We start from the raw sequence: 5,497 nt of genomic DNA, 5'->3' as shown, positions 1-5,497 counted from the left end.
CCCGGCTATTTTTTGGTTGCAGCCGTCATTGTTGTTTGGCGGGTCCGGGCTGGGGATTCGAACCCACCACCTTAGGTGTACGTGGCTGGCACCTTAGCCAGTTGAGCTATAGGCGCCGAGCCTCCTCATTGCATCTTAAAGCATCACTATGCTGATGAGTACTTGCCTTTACCCCAAGGGGGAAGCCTGGTGCAGAAAGATTATTTCTGCCACCTGTTCTCACACACCCTAGGCAGGAAGTGCTACTGTAAATTGGAAGTGTGCTGTTTGAGCTTCAGCTCTAGCCTCACTTGCCTCTCCTATAGCCTTGTTGAAGAAGTGGTTAGTTGCAAATCCCTGAGGGAGCAAGAGCAGACTTCCCAAGCAGAGTGAGGAAGAGGCTTGTGGTGTCCTGAATGGGTAGGCGGTGCTGCTGGTCTGAGAGGGACCTCACTGCTCTGTTCCCAGGTACCTATGGCTCTACTTAACCTAAAGGGAGTCTGAAGTGGGATGTGGGAGTATCATGTCTGCTCTCTGTTCAAAAGCTTTTGATCTGAATGTGCTATTGTTTTTTGTCTCCGGTTTGCCAGGGCCTGGGAGGAGTTTCATGGCCTGGTGAACAGCAGCGGCCGCTGATCGGACGCTCCCCCTCTGTCTCTCACACTCAGGGTAGGGCTTTATCTATCTTCTCTATACTGTGACATACCTCTCAGACATGAGACCCCTCTTCCCAAGGGGATGCCCTTTTCCCATTTACTCCCAACTTTGCCTTGGCCAGCACTGAGTCCCAAGCCACTGCCCTCCCCAGGTCACGTATTTCCTGGTGAACCTCTGGGTAGGCCATTTACCCTTGTTGTGCCTCTGTTTTCTCCTCTGGAAAATGAGGCTTCATGGAACAACAGATCTCAGATCTCTTTTAATGCTAACATTTCCTGATGGTAAATGTGCCACAGATTTCCTTCTTTTGCTCAGATGTGGCCATTGTTAAGCCACCTAGCAATGTCTTATGACTAAGGGGCAGTTCCACAGGCCCCAGTATTGGTTATATGAGAGGTATGTCTCCTGTTTGCTGGTGGTATTTGTCAGTTGTGAGGAAACAGTGTTATAAATTCAGAGCTTCAGTGATGAAAGTAAATGGGAGCTGATTTCAGGTCTATGTAAAAGACAGTTCCAGGTTGTACTGTCACTAGAACAGTTCACATGTTCTGATTTGCAGAGGCACTGAGATAGCAAAGGCTGGGGCAACTAAAGCATTGACTGTATTGATTTACTGATTTGGAGACCAAGTCTCATTCTGTTGCCCAGGGTAGAGTGCTATAGCGTAAGGCTATCTGACAGCAGTCTCAAACTCCTGAGTTCAAGTGATCCTCCTGCCTCCTCTTAAGTACCTGGGACTACAGGTGCCCTCCACAATACCCTGCTAATTTTTCTATTCTTAGTAGAGACAGGATCTCACTCTTGCTCAGGCCAGTCTCAAACTTCTAAGCTCAAGTGATCTTCCTAACTTGACCTCTCAAGTGCTAGGATTACAGGTGTGAACCACTATGCCCAGCCTAAAATACTGATTTCAGGAATATTTGAATTTCAATTAAGAGTACCTAGTCCATGTCTGTCTCTGTAGCAAAGGGAATTGGGTAGATATATTCTGAGTGAAAGGCTAGTGTCTGCTCATGCTGGAGATGGGAGCCTATTCCCAAGCGTCAAACTATCCCACCACTGCCATCCCTGAGAAATAAGAGTATTTCCAAAATTGGAACAGAACGTGTTAACTGTAGTGGCTACTTCAGAATCCCCCCTTCCCAGAAAGGAAATAAGCATTTTCCAATCTGCATCCCTCACGTGGGCTAGAAGAGAATTGACACTGTGAGGGACAGGAGCAGGTGGCCAGGGGTTTGTGTACTCTAGGATGCCAGTGTGAGCTACGGATAAAATACATACACAGAGTTCCTGTACACATGGCTGAGACCACCCATACTATTTTTTTTACTAGTTTGATTTCTTTATCCTAAATTCAGTTTTCAGATGGTAATACCACATTTAAAAAATTGCAATTTAAGGCTGGGCGCGGTGGCTCATGCCTGTAATCCTAGCACTCCGGGAGGCTGAGGTAGGAGGATCACTTGAGCTCAGGAGTTTGAGACCAGCCTGAATAAGAGCAAGACCCTGTGTCTACTAAAAATAGGAAAATTAGCCAAGCATTGTGGTGGGCACCTGTAGTCCCAGTTACTCAGGAGGCTAAGGAAAGAAGATCACTTGAGCCTAAGAATTTGAGGTTGCTGTGAGCTACATGACACTGTATTCTGCCCAAGATGACAAAGTGAGACTTCTGTCTCAAAAAAAAAAAAAGCAATTTAAAAGGTTTCTTCTGCCTATAATCCTAGCACTCTGGGAGGCTGAGGCAGGTGGATTGCCTGAGCTCAGGAGTTCAAGACCAGCCTGAGCAAGTGAGACCCCCATCTCTACAAATAGAAAAACTTGCTGGTAGCCAGGCATTGTGGCGGGCACCTATAGTCCCAGCTACTTGGGAGGCTGAGGCAGGAGAATCGCCTAAACCCAGGAGTTGGAGGTTGCTGTAAGCTGTGATGCCACCACACTCTACTGAGGGTGATAAAGTGAGACTCAGTCTCTACAAAAAAAAAAAAAAAAAAGGAAAGAAAAACTTGCTGGGTATTGTGGTGGATACCTGTAGTCCCAGCTAGTTGGGAGGCTGAGGCAACAGTTCACTTGAACCCAAGAGTTTGAGATTGCTATGAGATACGATGCCATGGCACTCTATCCGGGGCAACAGAGTAAGACTCTGTCTCCAAAAAAAAAAAAAGGTTTCTCCTGAAAGTATAGTCAACTATAGTCAAGATAGAATTCCAGCTGCTAATATGCACAAGTAGGGAGGTAAAACATAATAGAATTACAGCTGCTAATATGCACAAGTAGGGAGAAAACATGTCCCAGCTCCAATGGTGGGTAAGATAATGACTTGCAGGCTAGAAAATAACAAATATGTGAAATAAAGTAATAAGTTAAATTTTTAGAAGGCCAGTGCTAAATGGAATTGTTTTAATAATACCATATTTAATTACAGTAAACTTCCATAGTTGACCACCTCCCTACACTGATCACCTTAAGTTGACCTAATTTTTCTTTCTTTTTTTTTTTTTTGAGACCGTCTCACTCTTAAGCTTAAGCGATTCTCTTGCCTCAGCCTCCCATGTAGCTGGGATTACAGGCACCCACCACAATGTCCAGCTAATTTTTGGTTGTAGTTGTCATTATTGTTTAGCAGGCCCAGGCTGGCCTCGAACCCACTAACTTTGGTGTATTTGGCCGACGCCCTACTCACTGAGCTACAGGCACCAAGCCAAGTTGACCTAATTTTCATAGACCAGACATGCACCACACCTACATATCAGTGCAGTAGGTCCTGTTTGTTACAGTCCCTTTGTTGATCAACTTAAAGAAGTTCTACTGTATTTCTTAAGATTTTCTTTTGCTTTCAATTTTCTTAAAATCAGAGTGCTTACAGTGAATATGATAAGAAGGTTTTTGTCATAGTTCAATGCAGCGGTTCTCAATCTATGGGTCACGACCCACAGGAACTGTATTAGAGGGCCACGTCAGGAAGGTTGCAAATCACTGGTTTAATGGATAGTCTTTTATTCCTCCCCCCCCATCATCATCTTTCTTTTCTTTCTTTCTTTCGTATAGGGTCTCTCTTGGCTAGGGTAGAGTGCTGTGGTATCATCATAGCTCACTGCAGCCTCAAGCTCCTGGGCTCAGTCAATCCTCCTAGTTAACTTCTCTTATTTTTTTGTAGAGACAAGGTCTGGCTATGTTACCCAGGCTGGACTTGAAACTCCTGGCCTCTAGTGATCCTCCTCCCTTAACATCCCAACTATATTGGGATTACAGGCATGAACCATTGCTCCTGGCCTTTCTTAAATTACTTAAGATGGTATCTTTAAAAATTGACAACATGTTAGATGCTAAGAGAAAAAAGTCTTTAAAATAAAAGAATTGTCAGAATGGAAGAAAACTTAAAATGACTCTTTCTCCTCTTAGTAGACACTAAATGCCCCAGGAAAAATATCTTTGAATTGCTGTGAAAAGCCATATATTTGCATAATTGCCATTTTGTGGTCTCTTTGTTCTTTTTAAGGCCCCCTCATATCTTTTTGGTGTAATGGGGGACACATGAAGGGAATACTGGGGTTGCAGCACAGACTTGGAAGTCTGTTAGAATGTTTGAATATAAACAACAGCAACAAAAATCCACTGACTTCATTGTCTTAACAGACGCGAAAGGATTTCATGTTGCATCTCTATTGATTTAACCTCACTTTAAGTGAAAGAGGCATTCCAAGATGATGATGCCCAGCTCTGTTTGGATCTGCCATGTCAGAGGCCCCTTAGCACTTCAGTCTTCTCTCCCTCTTTCCCTTTTCTTTTACCTCTTCTGAGTAGATGGTGATTTATCAAGAAATTTGGTAGGAAAACTGCTGGTTAGTATTTCTTGAACCACAAAATACTTTTCCTCGATTTATCTGCTATTTTATGTCATTATGTATGGCTGCTAATATTTTAGGACTGTTTCATATGACTTCCATTACAATAAGTACTTCCCTTTTAACCAGGGAAGTGGGCTTCAGGGAAAGTCCCACTTAGGAGCTAGGGAAGAATTCTGGTTACTTAGCTGTCTGGATTTGCGTGTACAGAAGTGTGATCTACATTGTTGGGGAATGAAGTCAGAATAAAATAAAGTTGGAGATGAGCGATTGAAATTTCCCCTACCAAACCAAAAAGGATTTGCGGCTTTATCAAATATGCAAGTAGAGAAAAGGAAGCCAGAACTGGCCTGGGGTGGACAGCTCATAACCAGGGAATGTTCTCCTGAAGACTAAGTGTGCTTAGGTCCATAGTGCCCCATCAGAGCTACTCTTCAGAGCAGAGACTTGGGTAGGGTGTCTCTTTGGCTGCCTCCTAGCTTTTGCTTGAGGAGCGAGAATCACTTTGATGGGTGCCAGCATAGTGGCAGGAAACTCTTAAGAGAAGGGCGGCATTTTTCTGAGTGACCACCTTGCCCCTCTGTTATCCACCCTCAGGAGTTAACCTCTGCCTTAGCTCATTGTTTGCAGAATTCTTCTAGAATACAAAAAGGTGATTATTCGTGGCAGAGTGGATAGAAAGCTGATTTAGAATATTTGGGCAGCAGTTCTCCCCAAGGTGCCCAGGAATGTGAAGTTAGAAGCCAGTTTGGATTGGGCTTTTTGATTTCTTCCAGCATTGTGAGACTGTCAGCTCCTGTGTCTTATTTGGTACCCTAAACAAATCCTATATGCCATCACAGCATTGCCAGATGGCTAGAGCGTTAGCTTTTGGGAGCTCACTGTGGATTTTTAAAATTTCAATTTGCGGCTAGGCACCTGTAGCTTAAGCGGCTAAGGTGCCAGCCACATACACCAGAGCTGGTGGGTTCGAATCCAGCCTGGGCCTGCCAAACACCAATGACAACTACAACCAAAAA

At 44.2% G+C, this 5,497-nt stretch overlaps 1 long non-coding RNA gene across 1 annotated transcript in view; it reads left to right on the top strand.

Moving 5' to 3' along the window:
* The first annotated feature begins 569 nt into the window (after positions 1–569).
* Positions 570–5,497, top strand: part of LOC111723583 — an 11,020-nt gene continuing 6,092 nt past the window's right edge. Inside the window, exon 1 of the long non-coding RNA XR_002772100.1 lies at positions 570–648. This is a non-coding gene — a long non-coding RNA (uncharacterized LOC111723583). The remainder of the gene's footprint in view (positions 649–5,497) is intronic.

This window comes from Otolemur garnettii, unplaced genomic scaffold (genome assembly GCF_000181295.1).
Source record: "Otolemur garnettii isolate 467f Iridium unplaced genomic scaffold, OtoGar3 scaffold00013, whole genome shotgun sequence".
NCBI lineage: Eukaryota > Metazoa > Chordata > Mammalia > Primates > Galagidae > Otolemur > Otolemur garnettii.
This window is presented reverse-complemented; position numbering and strand designations above follow the sequence as displayed.